This window comes from Ambystoma mexicanum, chromosome 11, assembly GCF_040938575.1.
Source record: "Ambystoma mexicanum isolate Mex_15411 chromosome 11, UKY_AmexF1_1, whole genome shotgun sequence".
In the NCBI taxonomy this organism is placed as follows: domain Eukaryota; kingdom Metazoa; phylum Chordata; class Amphibia; order Caudata; family Ambystomatidae; genus Ambystoma; species Ambystoma mexicanum.
In genome coordinates, this window is record NC_090934.1 from 451,422,085 (window position 1) to 451,444,451 (window position 22,367).

The window sequence follows — 22,367 nt, forward strand, 5'->3', positions numbered from 1 at the left end:
CTGCCTGGTTTCAGTCCGGACACCCTGTATTTTGAGAGCTTTGTCCGGTTAACAGACAATACATCTGGATTTTATCTGTGTCCTGAGACTGCATTCAGACTTTGAGAGCACAGAAGCCTGTGCAAGCGGCTGGCGTTTTAAGGTGTGTCAGCTAGAACTGAAAGGGCTTCCTGCAGTGTTCCTTCGAGCTATGATTTACATCTCCGTTGTTACATAAAGGCTGCCCAGTAAACATCAATTAATGTAAAATGGGTCATTTGGCGAGTTTACTTTAAGTGACGCTTTCATGTGCAAAGCTCCAACACTTCATGCAAAACGGTAATGTTGGGGTTGTTATTTTTGATAGTCCATATGCAGACAACAGGACTCCCAAGCTATTTGGTTCATTTGTGAAAGAAAAGATCCACTTTAAATTTAAAGAAATCCATAAAGCTGCCTGCTTGTTGCGAAGCAAAACAACCGTTTTTTTCCTTCTTAGAACCGTATACATTTTATGTACAGATATGCAAGACAATATGCTGGATGGCTTTTTTCAATAATGCAAAAAGAAAGCAACATTTATTAAAATACATTTCTGCTTCACAAGCACCATATAGATTAAGGAGGCAGTGTAGGGAAAGAAGCTGACAAGTGGACAGTGTTTGCTTTCAGTCCAATACCAAGTTGCATTTGATTTGTGGTACAAACATTTACGAAAAGCGAATCTACAAGTCCCGGAATGCAAAATGAAGTTTAATGAACAGCCGGTAATAGGTGTCTGCCACGTCATGGGAACACTTCTCAATGCTTTAGGCTTTCTTGGAATGTAGTCCCCTCTCTGCAGATCTATAAAGCTAATCAAGTGAGAGTTACACCATTATACTTTACAGTTTATAAGTTGCTAGCTAGGAAGTGGGTTATTTATTATTCTGCTTTCACCAAAGCGCTTTACACAGAACATATTCACATACAATATCGTCCATCTGAAGTTGGTACTCGTATCGATCTCAGAATCATGAAATGCTGGGTTGGCCTTTCAGGGCTTCAAACCTGCAGTTCACACACAGATCGGAGCAGTGAGCACTGAACCTGCTGAGCTATTTTACCAGCATTCATGGCTTAAATGCCTGCATCCAACTTCAAGTCTGCTACTTGTGGATATGCATTTCATTGGGAAACTTTAATCTTCACTGTTGTGTAAGGGAGTGAGATGTTGATAATATTGCTCTATCATATGCCTAACAAGTTCCATAACAAAGATAAAATGAGGATATTTAATAACAGACCAGTTTCTACAAAAGGCTAGAAGGAACTGGAAAAATCAGTCATAAGTCAGTGTAACTGGCTATACCTCTAAAAATGGCAAATTATTGGTGTGCGCTTTATAAAACTGTCAGAGACATTTTAGCCATGTGACTTCATTTCGGAATGTCTGCTTGGTGGGTTAATGTGCCAGTTGCAGTGATTTATGTGAAACCTGCAGCTAGATTTGTGCTGCAAGTTCTTAACCCACTTCCAATGATTCAATAGCATTCAAAGATTAAAATAAAGCTTCTAGCAAGGTTTTTACAGCTGTTTTTAAAACTAATAACATTTTTAAAAATTAAATTATCATTGTAATGTATTCATCTGCCAAGAAGGACAAAGCTGGTTAATTTACATGCTGTTAAAATATGAGCAATAGCACAGTCACTGGATCCAATTTTTTCAGAATAATTATTTGAGTGATAATAAACATGTATTTGAAATGCTGTTTGTGCAAGTACAAATAAAGGAACAAGTGTTTTTTGTGACTTTTTTTCTGAGTTCTTGTTGCATAAAGGAAAAGGAAAGGTCTTTCAAAAAAATGTAAAAACGATGTCTTAAACCTGCAAGGGCCTTCATAGCATTTATTACATATTTTGCTCATATTAGTAGCAACAGTTATTCGGCTATTTCTATGAGAATGAGGAAACAGTATATTATGAGGCACTCATGCGTCACCTACAATCTGACACTAATGCATTTGGGTAACGGTAAGGTAGAGATGGCATAGTAGGAGGGACACACAGCTTGTTGCTGTTGTTTGGACATTTAACCACCTATTGACTACCCATGGTCATGCAAATCCCTATAGCCATTCCCCCCACTATGAGCCCCTCCCAAAACACATCCCCTGCAATCTCTTTGAGTTTGCTTTATCAAGCAGTAACAACACACATTAGCATGTCACCGTTATTTGTAAACAGTCTGTTGAGAGTTAATTTCTTAATTGCAGCTGTAGGTGGCTACTGGTGCACTAGAAATGCCTTTATTCTAAGTGCGCTTTTAGCCACTTGATTTATTTCTCATCCATGCACTGAAGTCGTGTTAAAAACAGGCAACCACAAATGCAATCATTTTTGCTTGATGAATTAGACATTTGCCAATTAATGCAATCATACGCCCAGGTAATCACTCACTTTTCCAGCTGTTACGATCTAATGACCAGGTAGTACCATTATCTTAGTGCCTAAGAAATGCAGTTTCCATACCTGCACCAAAATCCCAAACTGTTGGCTTTCCAATGCTTGTTTCATTTTGCTTTATGCGCTGTCACAGCCCCGTTAAATATAGAAAAATAACAATGTGTAAAGGGGCATGGAAGGTCCTTCAAAAAATGTTTTCAAATGGCTTAATCTCTGTCTAGAACTTCTCCCCGTGCAGAAGCATCATAATTATTTAAACATTTTGAAAGTGCAAATGATGGCATTGTTGTTTTTTTTTTTTGTTTGAGGCTACACATGTCATATTATAACAGCACGTGCACAGGAGGGCACATATATGCTTGGTGATTATACCAGCCATATGTTATGTTATGTTGATTTGCACCGCGCACTGTTACCACCCAGGCGCAGTCTCCATGGACCTACTGGGGCATTTGAGGATGCACTTGGCATATGGAGGTAATATTTGTGTAGCCGAACTGCCCTTAGCCCTGCCACTTTCCCCTCCCTTTCCCTCATCCCAGCCAAGTCCAGAGTCCAACTTTTTTCTTTTCTTTTTTCTTTTTTTTTGTTAGGTATATATTCCGAATGTGATATAAAATATTTAAACAAAACTCTAAAAGTAAAACCTTGTTGGAGCAATAAGTCCGATATCAGAATGAAATGTCCTAATATCTTGCATCCAGCAAGACATTACTTTATTACTATTCTCCAGGGAAAGAATCAGGTCTAATTTGTAATAAATTGATCCATGGCACTTACTTTGATCCATCATCTGAAATAACAGAGGCTGCAGCGAGTTTTCCATCGAGTGATAACGGTGGTAAAGCCCAGCTCGAGACATATAGCTTCAATAGGGGTAGATGGTGACAATCCCAATACACCTCCCAATATTTTTTCTTCAATCTTTAACCAGTTAATTTCCCTATCTGTCAATATTTCTAGCCCACTTAGGGTGCACAGGATTATTGCAGCATTATAGATTTTAATCAACCCTTCCATTGAATACCCACCACTGTCTGATATAAAAGCTGGAATGGCATTAAACTTCCTGTTTACCTTATTTTTAACACCATTAGCTAAAAGTTTCATATCTAAGGTGTCAAAAATCGGAAATCCTCAAATAAGTGTAATTCTTAACTATTTCAATAGTCTTGTCTTCTAGTTTCCATGTATACTTTTTGTATTTATTCTTTTTGCCATTGAGCACCACAATCTTTGTTTTTTCCAGATTCAGACAAAGATCAGTACTTCTGGAATACTGATAAGGGGAGGTCAAACTATATTTGAACCCAATCAGTGTATGGTCAAAAATGATCTTATTGTCGGCATAGGATAGCCATCCTATAGTTTTCCACCTCATCTTTGGAGGATTATTCTTGCAGTTACTCAAAGCATCTTCTAAGCCTGCTATATATATGTTAAACAGTACAGAGGCCACAGTGCACCCCTGCTTCAAGCTGTAATTAGTATGAATGAGTTCACTCAACTCACCTTCCATAGTCATTCTCGCTTGGGAAGATACAGTGCCTTGATAAAGTGCAAAGTGACTGAATGTAACCCCCATCAGTGTAACTTACTCCACAACCTTTGCCTATTCATAATATAAACAGCTTTGGAGTAATCATTGAGCAAATATATAAAGCTTCCTTCTTGTGGTATTAGGTGGAGCATATTAAATAGCTTAAACAACATAAATTAGCCAATGTGTACCTGAATCCTGTTTTTGTTTTTTCTGGATCCTGTTTCCTTTTGTGTTTCCTTTTAACCAATTGATAATTCTATTTAATAAGAAATGGCAAAATATTTTAGCCAGTGAATCAATCATGGCGGGCAACCTATAGTTATCTGGAAGTTCACATGGGCCTTTTTTATGTATTGGAACCAGAATCAATCTCCAGCAGCTATGAGGAATTTCACCTGTTTTAATTATCTGTTTAAAAAAGGTTTCAATAATTACAGCCCATGCTAGAGGATTTCTTTTGAGTACTATATCAGCAATTTTGTAGGATGCAGCAGCTCTCAAATATCTTAATTTTAGAATTACTTCCATGATATCTTCAATGGAAATGTTGAATCCCTCCCCATTATACTTTCAGCACCATTTATCTATTCAAACAATCTCTTGCATACATCATTTTGGTATATTTCAACCAACAATCTGCTGAAAGAGGCTCAATTTCTTTTTTAACAATTAACTGAGAGGTATGTTGCTTATACATAGACCAAAATCATTGTTACATTGAAGCAGTGCATAGCATTATATATCATTTGCCATTGGGCAGTGGTTATAGAGTTTTCCTGTTGCTGGAGTTTATTTTTGTAGGCGGTTCTTAATTAAATAATTGCTTGTGTTTCTTTATCAATCTCTATTTGGGGAAATATTTCATACATTAGATCTAAATTGTCTCTTCATATGTGCTATGACTACATCAATATTCTTCCAGTGCTCGGAGCATCAACATATTTTTAGTAGCATTCTTAGCCATAGTGTCAAGTATAATATCCATCTGTTCATAATATACTCCAAGAATAAAATCATCATTACTTTCAATATTTACAAATGTAATCATGGCAGCCTCATTTATCATTAGCACCTTTTTCTCCATCCAAGTTAACCTGTTAGTAGCGGCATTGACTGAAAAGTTCCCTGCCAAATAACCCCCCACCCTATTGTTGGTGGATTGAATCATAAATGTGATAGTGCCATGGTCAGTACATGTGTTATGGTCAAGCTCAGATTTTCCAATATTATTAAATAGCTGGCTCGGAATTAATATATAATCTATCAAGGATTCAAGGATACTATTTGTTCAAGTAAAAGGGAGAGGGTGATCAATCTTAACTTCTGGATACAATTACATAAGATCCTGGCTGGATATAATAGCCTCCCAATCATTCAACTTAACAATTCCTGTGTTACCTTCTGCTTCAAACTCTAATGCATTAACACAATAGCAATTTTTTTCGAATTTTAAGGCAGTCATCGTTGTCCATATTCACCAGTCTGGGTGGATATCTTTGGAAGTTTAAATCCCCCATGACGATATATAGCCATAAGGGATTACACAGTAGTCATTGATTAGTCAGAAATTCCACATATTGAACAGCATGAACAGTTTCTAGGCCTCTCGGGTTTCTAGGCCTCTCGGGTGGGAGGTGGGTCATAGATTGTAATTATGAGCAGTTCTTGTGACCTGCCTCCCAATTGGATTGTTAAGATTGTGGCCAGTCTGTTACAAATGGCATCATTTGGCACATATTCCACCATGCCTAATGAAGAGCTAGCTTCTTTAAATAATCCTCCCGAAGGTCTACCAACCACTCTATATCTCGCCAATCTCAGGACAACCTGATAGACAGCCAGACTATATTTAATGGTGAGCCAGTTTTCTTGCATTACAAAGACATTGGCCTCTATCAATATTCTGAGGGCAATAGGGTTATTAATAAATTAATGACATCCCCTAGAATTTCACATGACTATAGATAACCTCACTGCACCATCATTTACTGGTCAGTCCATGTAATTCTCTTTGCCCTCCGGCTGATTTCATTACTTTGCGGCCAGGGTCAATGTATTTTCCCAGTGCTGTTGCCAAGTTGCCAATAATGGTTTTTAATTCTTTTAAGGCGTGATTGTCCTGTGCACCCTTGGGAGCCTTATTTGCCTGAAAGATATTATGTTCTTGATTACCTAATACCTGTCTCAGGAATTCACAATTATCTAAGTATACAAGGTCTAATACTAAGGGTGAGGCAAATTGGACAATCCACCAATGTTCCTCAGATAAACCCTGAAGTAAGTCAAGTTCCAAATCCTTTGACAAAATAAGATGCAATTGTGGTATACAGTGGTATACAGTGCAGTATTTCTAATATTCTCGTGCGATTAATAAAAGGACTAGTGTCAGTAGGTGTAAAGATGGGAGGGGGAATCTGTATTTCTGCTTTCTATATGGTAGGTTAAAGGCACAGAACACCCCTGCCAGTGCTCTCAATTTGGAAGCAATGGACGAGAAGCCAAGCTAAGGCTTTCAGGAGGCGATGCAGGCTATTTCTTAATTACAGTGAATCCCCAAAGCCCCCACAAAGGAATGTCCACACACTATGTTAGGTGATAACACAGCTTCTTATAAAAAAGATTATATATGTATGTACCACACAATACATGCATTCAGTAATAGATGCACTAACTGCAGACAGTTTGAAATATTCATGTGAATTCTTAAGTGAGGTGTATCAGCATAGAATAGGGAAGAAAGTCAGGTTAATTGTGAACAGTGGCAGAATGCTTTCTTTCAATGAGATATACATGAGATATACAATTCTGTGTGAAGAACCCCCACCTGGGCAACCTGTAATGGAAAAGTTAGGGAGTAACAATGACTTTCTGCTTTCTTTAAAAGGTTCTACCTCCCCAAGGTACCTAAGAGGCCACAGGAGAACAGGATACAAGATGAATCTGGGACCCCTGGACTACTCCTGAGGCTAGAAGATGCTCTTCCACGTCACAGTACCTTTGGTGCCTTGGCAGGCAAAGTTGCAGAGTTTCCCGGTGTCACTCAATGATTCACTCCGAGGATGGACCCCCCTTGGAAGAAGGAGCCACTAGGAAGCTGAGTCCAAGAAGAAAAATTGAACCAAAGTCTTTCTGAAGTGCAGCCGTTTTACTCTTTGCGGTGCTCTCCTTTGGTCGACGATTTCTCCGACTGTAGAATTTTTGTCCTGTGAAGATGAACTTGCTGTGGGCGCCTTAAAGGCTTGGCAGATTAGAGTAAGAACCCTGGGACCTTTATGTCACTTTTGGTGTCAGGTTTTGGAATATCATGGTTTTTCGACTTTCAGTTCTTTGGTGCTGCAGCCGCAGCATGGACCTGTGGACGGCTTCTGGAAACCTGGACTTGACCACTGTAGTGGACCACAGACCCTCACCAAGATCCTCTGGACATCTTTGTTAAGCTTATGGTGGTGGGAAACCCACTGAGAGACCTTCCTCTTTATTCAGCCACTCTAGACACTCACCGGTGGGAAAATGTGGGCAGTATTGATGGAAAGGATGTCCCTTGAAATGTTCTTAGGCAGTTTGGAACTTTCACAGCTCCAGGTAAACCAGCAGCAGTATGCCAGAGTACCCCATCTTCTGGGCGGTAGACAGAATCAGCTTTCAGTAGTCATAAACGCACCTCCGGACCCTGGGTGACACCAATGGACTTCTTTGACCCGAGTTGTCCGGTCACTCATCTTCAGCACGCACAAAGACCCCTTCTCCAGACAAAAGACACACAGGACTGGCTGCCAGGGTACTTCTGATGAAGAGTAGCAGGTGCACGATGGTCCCTCGTAGCTCGGTGAAAGGTCTCCTTTGCAAGTCCTCTCTAGATCAGTCCTTGGAAGAACACAGCAGCTTTTGGATTACGTGAAGAAAATGCAGCAGCTGACTTCTCATCCAGCTGGGCTTCAAGGAACAGCTATTTCTTGCTTCAGCTTTGACTTCAGCTTCTGAAAAACTTCAAGATCAGCTTCTGAACGAATTGGTAAGTGAGAGGTCCCAGATATACACATATGTTCCCCGTTCACACAGGCGGAGTCAAGTTCAGTCATCCAATCATGCAGAAAGGCATTCAGGCAGGCAGCCAATCAGGCTCATAGGCATTCAGGCCATTCACTCCACCCAGACACCCATAACAAAGAATATGGATTGGGACAAGTAGCCAGCCTTTCAGCACACTACACCGTATTCATGTCAGTTTCAGTCAGGGCTGTCTCGTTCATTGTGTCACACACACAGAAACCAGACACCCAGAACAGAGAATGTGAGTTCACTTCAGACTTCATTCATACAGGTCCCAACACTAGGGTGTACCCACAACACAAAGCTCCTGGGAATGCTCCAGTCAGACTGACAGGAGTCACCCCAGAGCCATATATGGGATTTCCACCCAACAGCCAATTAGGAGGAAAATAAACAGAAACATATATGGTGTTTCAACCCAACAGCCATTCAGGTGGAAGGGACCGTGTCAGGGCTTCCTAGGACTTTAGGAAACAAGGTAACAGGCAATAGAAACCAAGAGGCCACAGTAGCCATCTTGCCTTTGCGTAGGAATCTATTTTCTTTTTTTTTTTTTTTTATTGGTTTATTTACAAACCTTTAAAAAGAAAAGCAAGAAGGATGAGACCATACATCGCTCTTCGTTACATTCACGTTATCTACATTGGTTTTTGAGCAACCACATTAATCCATTAAACAATTCTCAATTAATGCTAGCAAAGTTGTCAGTGGTAGTATCAATTTTTGATCCGTTCCTCTAAACATGTGAGACCACCACTCCTCAGCATTGAGGGATGGGTGACTCTCGCTCCAATTACCCAGCAGTCGGGTTCTTTCTGTACGTAGGTTTGTACAAAATAGCACTAAGTGTTTTAAAGTTTCTGGTTCTTGATCGCAGAGTCGGCACATTGGATTCATATTCTTGTTAACTATCCATGTTCTCAGGCGTTCTTTTGTTTTGAACATGTTAAGCCGAAAACGCATGTACAGTCTTCTTGCGTTCGGATCAGGAAATAATTCAATGTATTTTTGCAAGCTATTAAAGGCACAAGCCTCAGGTGGCACTTCGCTCAATAATTTCAAGGCTCCTCTTTCAGAGCAAGTCAGCTCCCAGTCTAGGCGCCATAGTTTTAATTTTGCTGCATCAGGATTTCCTTCTAACAGGGCTGGTTTGATGTCGTATTCCGACATTAAGCTTTCACAGCGCTTTAGCCACATTTCTAATACTCCTGAAGTTGATGTGCTTTCATTGTTGAAAATGGCAAATTGCGGAATTCCTTCTCCGACCTTTGTTTTCCGATATAGAGACAACAAATTCCAACAGACACGTGCGTGCATGGAGATCAGTGATAGTTCGTACCTAATTGATGCTGTTGCAGTCCCTTTGGGTAATCCCAGGACTTTTACCCAGAAGATGTTCTCGAGCGTGGACCAGATTTTCCAAGAGCACCCCAAGGCGTTTTCTGCTCCATATGTTAAGGATGGGATTACTTTTTGTTGATAGAATTTTAGCACCACTATGAGTGAAAACCTGCCAAATCTTTTCTTTAGGACTAGAGCTTGGTTTGCTAATTGTTTACATTTACGTTTTGTCTCTGTTACCCAAGGATTGTCATTAAGACAGGAACTGACGATCATTCCAAGGTATTTTACACTCAGCGATATCAGAAGTTTTTCCGTTCCTATGAACCAAGATTGGTTTTTTCGCGTTCTTTTCTGACCACTCTGCAAATTGTTTAACATAAGAATTTCACATTTTTTTGTGTTAATGAGAAGATGATTTTCAAGCACGTACTGCTGTACTGCGTTGATTTTCCTTTGCAGACCAATCGGTGTCCGATCCAATAGTATGAGGTCATCCGCGTACAGAAGCCAATTCAGGGGAGACCCATGAATCTTCGGCGGAAAAGATCTTACTGCCTCTATTGGAATTCCAATGTCAGAAATAAACAGGGAAAATATAGCTGCCGCCAGGGGGCAACCCTGTTTAACCCCCTTAAATGTTTCGATTGGTGCAGACAATGTTCCAGTTTGGTCCAGTCTTACTCTCACAGTGGTGCCAGTATGTAAGTCTTTTATTGCGTCTACGAGGTCGATTGGGCACCCCCATTTGTTCAGTTTTTCCCATAGCAATTCTCGATCTACCATGTCGAAAGCATTGGAAAAATCAATAAATGCGAGGTATACAGCTGTATTAGATCTAATGGCCTCCATCTTCAATAGATTCAGTAGCAATAAATTCAAAGAACATCCCACACGTTTGACAAAGCCAGTTTGACGCGTATCAACATGGTTAGATTGGTTGGCCCACGTCACTAACTTTGTTTGTAACACGGTTGCATAAATTTTTCCTAATACGTCGAGTAACGCAATTGGTCGGTAGTTTTTTGGGCAGGTTCTATCACCTTTTTTGTAAATGGGTACAATTACTGCTGATTTCCATGATCTTGGTGTTTGCCTTTGATCATTTATTCTCTGAAATAATATCATGCAAAAGTCGGCCCACAACTCTGGTTGTTGCTTGATTGTGAAGTTTGTAAGGCCATCCGGGCCGGGAGCTCGCGAGTTGTTGGCTTTCTTAATTATGTTTATGATGTCATCTTTATTGAATACCAAATCCCATTTGTTTGAGATTGTGACACACGGATTAGGTATTTCAAAGTTCTTTTTGTATAAGTCGCTGAAGTGGGCAATCCATACTGACTCAGGCACCATCACGGCTTGCATGCCACACTGGGAGGCTTCTGAATCGTTAATGATGTTCCAGAAGTCTCTGGTATTTTTATTTCCGAGACTTATTAACATTCGTTCTGAGTCACTTTGTAACATTGACCTTTTGTGAGATTTAATCCAGTTTTTGTACCGCTGTCTGGCATCTTTGGTCAAAATTACACGTGTAGCGTTATCGCGGTTCCGGGCTAGTCGGATAGTGCGCCTCATCAAACGTTTTTGTTGCAATACATTGAGATCAAAGCAATTAAGGCGTTTTATGCTAGGTCGTTTTAGCCCACCTTTGTTTGTTTGAAATTTTACTAATAGACCTGCATAGTCAGGGGTTGGTTCTCCTGTACAGTATTGGTCTAATATATGAACGACTTCTTCGGCGTCAAGCCTTAACCTCACTCTGTTTGGTCCAACTTTGATCCTCTGTGACCATTTCGACTTGACATTTTGCGTCTGAATAGTAAATTTCATTATTAACATGTCATGGTCACTCATTTCCTTTGAGATCACTTTTAGTGTGGTTACTCGTTTGTGAAGATCTGCTGAGACAAATATATAATCGATTATTGAGCCGTGGCAACCACTTTTCCATGTGTGCGCTGGTGGTATGTCGCCTTGAGTGTGACCATTTAGCATTTGCAAATTTCGAGCGCCTAGTTCTTTCTTCATTTTTGACCCCAGATTTTTTGTTGAAGATTTTCTTGCATGAAAGAAATCAATGTTCAAGTCGCCACAAAGTATTATATTGGAGCTCCTTTGGTTCACAAGTAGACGATCTATGATGGTCGAGATTGCGTCGATGAAATCGTCATTCCCCGCACTGACATGGTTCCAATAAACGTTAATAATCGTCATTTGTTCAGGTGCTAGGTTGTCGCGGTCTGGTCTGGTCAAGGTTGATTCTTGAATAAAGGGAGAATGATTCACAGAGTTTGTAATCCTGAACCCAGATATACTCCTTACCATCGTTAGCAGACCAGCCATTGGGCGCCCCTTGCCAGATTGTATAGCAGGGTTTACGGCGATCTGAAAGCCCGTCGCTACAGGAGCTTCAGTTAACCATGTTTCTTGTAAACAAGCAATTGTCAAATCACCCAACCACTCACTGTAGAACAAATGGTTGAAACCCCGTGTGTTCCACGATCCTAGTGAACATGTCTGGGGTGGGGGCTCGGCCTGGCATTATTGTGGTTGATTGATGTTCAGTGTTGCTGCTACCCAGTTCCAGTTTTGTTCCACCCCAAGAGGAAGAGAAGTAATGTGAGTATTTGTTGCTTCATCGTTTGTTTTCCCATACCCTTGAATTGTTATGGAAAACTGTTTTATGGGTACATTTTCATCTTGACAGCAACCGTTATCAAATGAGACGTGTTTCTTACCAATAGGCAGAAACTTTTTGTTTGTTATTTTTGCTTTTGAACTCTCATCATTTGAGTTCTGATGCGGGGGCTTTAACCGTCCCGCAAAGTCGTTTGACGCTGCCTCGGACAGGCTCTCTGTTGCTTTTTGAGTGTCCCAGACACGTCCTAAAGACTTAAGTTGGGGGCTAAGGTTGCATGTTACTACAGTAGATGATTCATCTTGCAACTTATAGACATCAAAGCCCATAGAAAGAAGAGACACGTTTTCCTCCAAGATGGAGGAAGCGATCAAGGGAGAGATTATATGAAGCACCACTTTGTCGTTCCGTGACTCTTCTGGGAATTCGACTAAGAGCAGGTCGTCTGAGTTGATGGCACGTAATCTCGGGACGTGATGTAATAATGTTACGATATTCCTGCGATTTAGAATCAAGTTATCATGAGGCTGCAATCGCTCGACAAGTATTCTGACTAAGGGATGATGATGGGATCCCCTGGATGTTAGAATCTCTTTCGTTGTTTTAGTTGTGTTTATAGATCTTGTTATGTAATCATTATTGTTCCTCTCTGGTAGTAATGAGCGTTGGAACTCGACTCTTTCATTACGAGCTCCTACTTGACTCTTTCTCTGATCCGAGGGTAGATGAACTTGATCAATACACTTTTCTAATTGGTAAATTCTGTTTTGCTCTTGCCGTTTGTCTTGCATGGTCAGAAAATTGTTGCTCTTATTCGGTAGGGCGACTCCCTTGTCGTTTATTTGGAAGTTTCGCACAGGTGGACACTCAATGTCAGCCTTGGATGACGTGGTAGGAGCACTCGCTTTGGCGTCGTTCCCAATGGAAATCGCTCTGCCCATCGCGGATGCTTCTATCTTTAAGCACTCCGTTTTCGGCTCGTTACCAGTATATGGTTTTTCACAAAGTACAGCACTGGATTCCAAGTCCTCATATACACTGTCATCATAAGTTGACATATTTAATAAGTCAATTGAGGGTTCTTTCTCTGTGCTTACTTTATTGGATTCCTTAGGGACACTCTCAGTGTCAGATAGACTGGCAGAAGCCTGTTTTTGAGTTTGCTTAACAGACTGCTTTATTATTCCCGGGGCTAACGTGTGGACCACCTTGATGTTACGTAAAAATTTGCGTGCTCCATTTTGTTTGTTGCCTCTCTTGACAGGTAGATTTTTGGATTTTTTTTTTAATTGTTGTCCGGACAGATGTTTACCCACACTTTTTTTTGATGATATCTCGTCTTCTTTGTTGAAAATGGAGAATAATGGTCGATTTGAGTCTTCAATGGGGCCCTGCTCGGTCCAGTTTGGTTCCGCACACTGCGGCTGTGTGGTAGAAGTTGATTCAACTTGTGAATCTCTCAAAGCTAAATTTTCAGAGTTTTTAGCTTGTTCGAATGCAGTGTGGAAGGATACGTCAGTGATTTCAATAATTGGAATAGCTTCAGGACTTGAAGTTGCTATACTTGCTGAGGCACAGAGTCTTATTGGCTGTAGTCTGAGTTTTTTTTGATGTGATAATAGGGGCCGTAGAGGAATCCACAGGTGGAGTCTGATCAAGTGTCTTCTCAGACAAGACTCCAGAGTTCGCCTGTGTTAGGCTAGATTTAATAATTGGACAAAGGCCCAGCGAATTTGCGGTGACACCACAGTGATCTGTTCCTTGCGTAGAATCTTCAGGTGCCAGTTGTGATAGGTCATGGGGTCCCTTTTGTCCTGATACTGAATGTGGTCGTTTTCCTTCCCATTTGAATAGGGCTAATGCTTCCTTGGCTACTTCAGCGAGTAGTCTTTTGTCAGTTGCCTCATTATTCCTTTGTTTAGTCACAAGCTTATGTAGGTCGTCTAGTTTTCCTACGCCCACCAGCTGTGTTTTATTAGTTAATCCACATATTTGTTCTACATTCACTACTTTTGAATTAAGTAGAGCCACTACCGTGGTCAAATCTCGGGTGGCCTCATGTAAATGTTCGTACAATTTTATGAACGGGGCAAGAGAGATGGTTAATGTGGATAAGACTAGTTCTTGCAGGCATGTGGTCGTCATAGCGGTGTTATCTAAGGAGCTGTGAGTGGGTGCTTTCGACTGGTTGAGGCTTCTGGCAGTATTAGTTCTGTTTCTTCTAATTTTCAGGAATGGTCGTTCAATGAAGGAAGACTCAGTGGTCTCATCACTGTCTGAGTCGAGGTCAGAGTTTTTACTACTCAGCGACAGTGTCTTTTTTTTGTGTGCAGAAGTCATGGACAATTGACGTTTTGTTGTATTATTTGATCTTTTTTGTGACAGAGGTGGTAAACTGTGCGAATCCGGGCTGAAATCCACCCGCTCTCTTGTTGTCGACATTTTTGCTCGCTTGTGTGGAATGTTTACGGCTCCTTCATCTTTTGAGCCGCCCCCACAGGCTAATCTCGAAATGTCGCGTTTTAATAAATGTTTAACCCCTTCGTTGTTAGGGGTGACTATGGTTGTTACTGTGTCAGCTACAGTATCTTTTTTTTGTGCATTATTTAATGTACTTAATTTTTGTAGCACGTTTGTTACGGGATCTGACAGTTCTCGCCGTGCTTTCTGAGTGGTTTGCATGTCCGTCATCGTTGCGCAAACCCGCGAGCCCACGCAGAAGTCAGTGGGCGGGCCGATCCTCTCCTCATCCGCGAGTGCGAGTGCGTCCGTGCCAGAGCCGCCAGAACAACCCTTCCCGCCAAAGGCCGGCCCGTCCTCCGTCCAAGGCGAGGGCGGGCCAGGTCGCCGGGCGCCAACAGACAGGCAACCTACAGGAGGCAGCGAGACACGGGCGCCCGCATCGACTGTTCGCCGGTCCTCCACTCCAGCCTCCCACTCTCCGCACAACAGCCCCTCGCATCGCGCTGCATTCGCGGACAAATCAGCCGAGGCACCCACCATCACCTCCGGTGCCATCGACAACACGGCCCCCCACTCGGCCTCCGCCAAGGAACAACACACCATAGGTAAATTAGTGTGAGTTCCTGTGACTCTCTTGGCTTTGTTTACTGTCCGTGTCTCCAGTACATCATATGGGGGTTGAGCTACTTGATCTGCCACAGCGCTGTGTGGCTCAGGTGCAGAATATAGGGGCGGAGATTGCACTTGTCCCTCCGGTGAGTCAATCAAATAGGGAGTTTTTGTCCCCCCCGCTGAGTCTGTATATTACAAGTGCTTCCTTCGCAAAATACATCATCATTTAGAGTGCCAGAGTTTAATAATACGGCAGAATTTGCAAGCATGTTTGTATGCGTGTGTGTTTTCCATGTCTTCCGGATCTTCGCTTGTTGATACACATGAATGATAGTTACTTACTTGGATTTGCCGACTGCTTTGCGGTCTTCGATGAATTGCTGCTGAGTCCCCATGTTTCTTCTGAGCACGAGTTTTGGGCGAGGACATCTTGTCAAAAGTACTTTAATGAAGTTTTGCGTGCCTTTGTCCCTCAACTCCCAACTCGCCAAACAGCTAAACAGCAGAGAGAGAAATCCTCAGCCCTTTTCTCCTCAGGGCTTAGCGCCACAAGGGCGCAAGAGGCGGCCTTTTGTACCCTGTGACCTTACTGGTTGTTGTAATTAAAGGTACAGGTACCGGCACACGCACCTCTTTGTCCTTTGTCCTCTTTGTCGGCAGCAGGTTGAGTGCACGGAAGAGAAAGTAGAGTATCTCGATATTGCCACTCGCACTCACCACAGCTAAACAGCAGAGAGAGAAATCCTCAGCCCTTTTCTCCTCAGGGCTTAGCCTAGGACTTTAGGAAACAAGGTAACAGGCAATAGAAACCAAGAGGCCACAGTAGCCATCTTGCCTTTGCGTAGGAATCTATTGATTCCTATGGCAGGGCCTGGGTGTCCCAAAATGGAGGATACTCAGAGCCATTGGCAAGTCATCATGTAGCTGCCACCAGCCCATACCCTGCTCTATAGGCAACACACAGGTGCCCAAAACACATACATAGGAGTTATGAGGGTGTATGCCCACCCATGGTTGCCATAAGGGTATCCCATGGGTGTTGTTCACCAAAAGATAAAAGGAAGAGCTGCCCTGCCAGAGGTCCAGGCTGTACCTCAGTGGCGGAAATCATAGAGAAACACACACAGAGGAGTGGTAGGACAAGGACGGGAGGCCATGTCCCCCCATTAGGCATTTCCAGCATCACAGTAGGATACAGTTCTATATGTCTAATTTTGTCACAAACTAAACTTTTATCTATCTTCAAATTTCTTGATTTTTGAGTTAAGCTTTCAAGCCCTTTGTTTTTGATTTCCCATGATAGACTGGTAAAGATGTGGAAGTCAATTTCACAATGTCCTGCTCCCTCTCCACCCAGTTTTCCTGGGCAGGTTCATTTAATAGTGGAGCTTCCAAGTTAGTGTGTTTAACCCAATTGTCGTGTGTTCCCGGTTGATTCTTTTTTATCGGGACATTGCTTATAGGTTTAGATATTGATGAGTCCAATCAATTAGTAGTTTCTAAACTGACCAAATTAGATTTAATCACACCATTCGTCAGCAATAATTGGTATTTTAAACTCATCTGAATACTGTTAGATTCCGACGCATAAGCACAAGCTTTTTCTTTCCTAGTTAATGCTCTGTGCATCTTAAGTCAAGATTGTTTTGATTGGCCATTATTTAAGTAAACTCCATGGTTTGGACGATGGGCTTTAGTCAATCGTATGGTAGCTGCTACTGCAATTTCACCAACATCATTAATTTCACAGTCTCTAAATCAACAATCTGTGGGGGAGTGTTCATCATGTCTATGAACTCATTACTCTGATCACCTGGTTCTACTTTGGGATCCTCTCCCATTGATGTCTGCCGATTATTAAGCAAACCTTGATCCTCAGTATGTGCAAACAGAACTACAACTACCTATTTGATTATGCCCATTTTTAGAACCTGATGATCTTTGTATAGGTTCTTGCACAAAGTGAATTGCGCTTTCAGAATAGTTAGTGTCTCCAAATCGGATTGTATATTTTCCTCTAAAGATACTGATTAACTGCAGGAGTCATCAAAAGCAGGCGAGGAGGCATATAAGATTTCCCCTATTTGCTCGAGATCCAGAGATTTCGACATATTCATCCCGCTCATGGCTGCAATACTAATTATATTTCCCAAGGTATGGTCATCATTGATGTTTCTAGGGTTATTTACCTGAACAAAATCATTTAGTGAATTACGCTGCAAACTTAGACCCATGTTTAGATTCAAATTATTATGAACTGGTTACTGGTGCCAAAATCAATGAGTCCTCAGTTATTGGTGCAAACTGCTCCACCGATTGCACCGTAACATATGTATCAATAGCCAGGTTTGTTGGAGTCGATAGAACGTTGGTTTGAGAAATGTTGCTATTTCACTGTGTTCCATTCGGTAAGTTGTTCTGCACATGTTTTTCCTCAAACACTGTCACTATTCGTTGAGTAGATGAGTTAGCATGCAGTTTACTAGGAACACGTTTTTTAAAGTTTCTGCTCATATCTGTGACGTGTTTCTTTCCAGTACTGCTGCGCTTCTCAATTGGTACAATTTACGAGTTGCCGGCATGATTAAACTTGTATATAATTGTTCGACTACTCACACAGAGCACTCTTTTCCAACTGCCACAGCTGCCCTCCAAGCGTCTAACAGTTTTTAAGGTGAGCCATGCCTCCAGCTTAGTAGAAACAATGAAAAGACTTCCCAGCTCTGAATACCATGTTGCAGCATCTCCTGCCGCATTTGCCCTTGCACTCTGGGCACTCACAACTCCAATTTATTTCTATCTGTGTTGTCAATCTGTTTGGTTCGGTCCCGCATACCCATCGAGACTTCTTGTGCTGGGAGTGATGGAGTGTGAAACGCACGTCTTTGGTGATAGGATGAACAACTAATACTTGAGAAGTGTGTCTTTCTGTGACATATGTGACATATGTGAGTGTGAGTGTGTCTTTGTGTCTGATCAATTCTGAGACAAATACTGCACCTTATTTGTAAATATGCATGAGGATACGATTGGCCAAAGTGTATATTTATTGATCTCCCAAAGCCCCAGTCACATCCATGTGCATATAGTTAATCAAACAAACATGCTGTAGCCTCGACCGGTACAATGTGTGATCTTGTGCATGTGGCATGTAAGTACTAGTTCTAAAATACCCGTGGATGCACCGAAATGCATCTGAATTGACCTCCTAGCATTTTTACAGGTTTCTTTGCACAAAGCCGGACCATATTACCCTCCTGCTTTGGTTTCTCCCGCTTACATTTTCTCTTCTCCCTCTTCCCACTCCCACAAGCCAGTATTTCCAGTTTGAATGTACACAGGTTCAGCCCTCCCAGAAAGACACCTCAGCTTCCAACTTCCCTAGCCCCAATCACACTAGTAAGTGGTATCAGTGAATGATTGATTACAGGATCTTGACACAATATCGCTAATTGAAGACTAGTAACTACCTGCCAAACTTTATTTTAATGTGACAGACAAGTAGAGCTGTCAGAAGTTGCACGAGGGCCCCCTTCAAAGCGATGTTTGGAATCCTCTTGTCTATGGCTAGAAAAAACTGCCTGGCCCGCATAAGTTAACAACAAAAATGCATTGATCTGGTGCAGTTGAAGGTTTACAGATGTAAAGGGGCTGCGGTAAAAGGCAAACACTTTTTTGAGGCACCAGCAGTTTTAGTTAACGAACCAGAGACGTATTTACAACAAAGACGACTAGGCCCAGGCCTAGGTAGGCAAATTATCAGAGGAGCAATATTTTATTGTAGTTTGTTTTCAATTTTCCCGAGTCTGACTGATCCACAACACTGCCAAAGTAATTTTGAGCTGTTAGCAGTCATTCCACTCTGGCATCAAAAGTCTTTGGGTAACAGAAAATAACTTTTAAAGAAACAATAATAATGAAAAAGATCAAATGATTGTTTACAATGTAAATGGGGTGGGGTAGTTGTTAAAACGGGTGGGGAGAGTATGGGGGTGGGTTTAAAAGCATAGAGAAACAGAGGGTTTGGGGGGACACCAAAATAAAAAAGAAATAATAAAAATTAAACATTTTTGTTATAAGGTTTTTGTTATTAAAGCATTCTCTGTAATTTAATTTGTTATATTCACATGTAACCCTGATGTACTTATCTCTGTGTAGAACTAGAGGATTGTTTCAGAGACACACTGTGGAAGTGCAATGGACAGACCAAGGGGAAGAGGTTTATATGTATAACTATATTCAGCTCGAAAGCATGACCCGGGGAGAAGCTACTAAGCATATGATACTGGAATATCACACCAAGAGTACTGAGAGGGCAAAACAGTTGGCTACCACCCACAAGAGGATTAAGTATAAAAATTCAACAGGACACAATATTCTGTGATGGCACACCAGATCCCTGATGCAGTGCTGCGCAGAAGGGCTTGTGGGATATGAAGAGAGGGTAGTGAAGAAAATAAATAGTGAATGCAAAGGGATTTGGGATGGTAATATACATGTGTTGACATGGATAGATGAAAGTCACTGCCCAATATATAGAAAACCACTCACACAGCATCCTTTGTGTTTCAGAGCAACAGGGACAATTGTGCTGGGGGTGAACGCTGGCTGCGAGTAGACGATGAGCATCTCGGCTTTGCAGAAAGGGACAGCCGCGGTAATGGGTATCTGGTGGGCCTGCGGGTCCCAAGCATATGCCCAGTTGCCACCAGACTGGGGAGGTATTTGCACACTCGTGGCCCTCCATAGTCCTGCCTTGGTCATGTCGCAGGCTGATTTTCTGCCTTTCAATGAACTTTCAACCCAGAGAGAGAAGAATACGCAAAGGAAGCAGACAGAGGAAAAAGACCAGCCGAAGCAAATAATAAGGAGGAGTAGAGAAATCAATTACATCTCATATGAATCTACACAAAGCTTGAATACAATCCTGCAGCATTTACGACTTTTCAGTAAAGTATTTGTATCCTTTGCATCCTGGGGTGAAAATGGCCACCAACACCAAATGGATTCAGATCACGCAGTGTGAAGTGCTCCAGTTGGCTAACGCAACTGAAAAGGGACTGAACACAGTGCGAGAAGAGCTCCAAGCACTGCGCCCAATGACCCTGCAAAATCGATTTATTTTAGACCTCATGACTGCAATGGAAGATGGCGTTTGCCCAAGATATAAAGTAGCTGATTTACCACAATTCCTGCTAGCAATACCGTCAATGGAACACTCAAAGAAGCTGTCGAGAAGATACATACCCTACATGAAAAGATGGTGAAAGAAACGCATGACACCACACCAAACAATTGGCTCGACTCACTTTTTGCCTTGGTACCGGGATGGCTGGGCACTGTTTTCAAAATAACTGTCTCAGTGCTCGCCGTGATGCTTGTTGTGGTCTGGGTTGGCCAGTGTCGAGGAAAGTAATGACCTTAAAGAACAGCATCCCAGGATGAGTGAGGGAGAGGACGGAGTACATGTGGTTTTCATAGCACCCCCACCAAATATAGAAGATTATGGTGTTTTTTGGGTAGCCTGCTCCTCAGATGGGCAGGATTGTTCGATAATTGGAGACACACTCGAAGGATACAAACAGGAAGGAAGCAGATGAGCAGCGTAACTAGGTTATGGATGCCCAAGGAACAATGTTGGGAAATGATGGGAAAGGAAGTATCGATCAAAAGATCGAATGAAGGGGGGAATGTAATGAAGGTGCTGATTCAATTCCAGACAGGGGGGCACACCTACCAACTGAGGGAATAAAGGGGGCAAGCAGAGACACCTGGTGGAGAAAACGTCAGAACTCTGGGGGCTGTAATTATTGGTTTCGGACGAAAAGTCAGAATAAAAATTACAGACCCCACCAAAAGACGTAAAACACACACCACCAAAAGTTCTACCTACCAAAAGTTCAAACTTCTCGTGGTATGTGTTTAGGTGTTTCGGTGGGGCCAGTACAAAAAAAAAGCCAGGGGCTGCGGGGGGTGTCCCCCGGATCTCCCACCCACAATACTGTATAGTATAGTGAGTGGGGTGTTGCGGGCGACACCCCTGCAGCTCACCCAAAGTTTTTAAAAAAAGAAGAAAAAAAATGAAAAGAAAAGGACCCTGCGGTGCTGGTTTCCGATCACGGAAGTGAAAGGGAACGGGCACTGCAGAGACACAGTGTGTCTGAAGGGAAGGTAAGTAGGGGGTTGGGGGTGTGGTGAGGTGTGTTGGGGGTGTGAGTGGGGGAGTGTGTGGGGGTGAGTTTGAATCTGTGTGATTTTAATGGATGTCTGCATGGGAAATGTACAAACATTTCTGTGTTGCGTGCATTTCCCATGCGGACATTTCCGACGCGGACCATTCCGGGACGGTAAAATCACGCAGATCCGTAATTATCTGTCTCTCTCACTTTCCCTTTTACACTCACTCACACTCTCCCTCTCTCTCTGCATTCAACCTAGAGAGGGTTCCTCTTTTTATAGCAATGACATGAGGGCCCTTGTAGATACCAGCATGAGGGAAGGGAAACAACAGGTAAACACACACTGCAGAGGACTCACGGTTGGGTATTGTGCTGAAGGCCTGAATCATACATATGACCTGTGAACTGCAGCCAAAGGATGGGGGAAGCTGGACCCAATCTACTCATTTACAGCAGACCAGAGTCACTGAGATAGAACTGGGGAACGTGATAAAGTCCGGCAAACCATTCTCACGGTTGCTAACCCAAGCTGGGGAAGCTGGCGTGATTCATACACACAACACCACCACTGTCTTAATTGCCCATTAGCCAGTGGGCATGGGAACGGGGAGGTGGACTGGAGCTGTATGCCTCGAATAACCAATCAGACAGTAAGTTTGGATGTCCCAGCGAAGTAACTAGCCCTCACAGAGTAAATTACAATGTTTATAAAGGTTGCTATCTTGCAGGTGGAGTGTGAATGTCTCCCTTCCCACTAGTTCAGGGTGTCTTGTGTTCCATTCACTGTGATGCTGACCAATGGCAGGTTAATCAAGAACCAGAGGTGAGCATAAATGTTTCTTACTTATTGCAAACGGTTTGCTTTGCGGGAATAGTGTGAAAGCAATGTGGGAGGAAATGAACCAAGCGAGGGCAGAACTATTTGCTCCAATCATATTTCACTAACATATGTTTAGTTATAAGGGAATGACGTAACTCAGCCAATAGTGTTCGTGGGAACTGTAAAACACAAAGCTTGAAGTGCAACAGTTCCAAACACTATAAACATTGTATTTCGTGAATAAAAATTATGTTCATTATATGGCAGTTTGTACGCTGTCATCCTTCCATTC

At 42.2% G+C, this 22,367-nt stretch overlaps 1 protein-coding gene across 5 annotated transcripts in view; it reads right to left on the minus strand.

Annotated features, from left to right (window-relative positions):
• The window catches only part of LOC138503504 (embryonic protein UVS.2-like), a 275,168-nt gene that overhangs the window by 238,010 nt on the left and 14,791 nt on the right, over positions 1–22,367 (minus strand). The window lies entirely within an intron of this gene.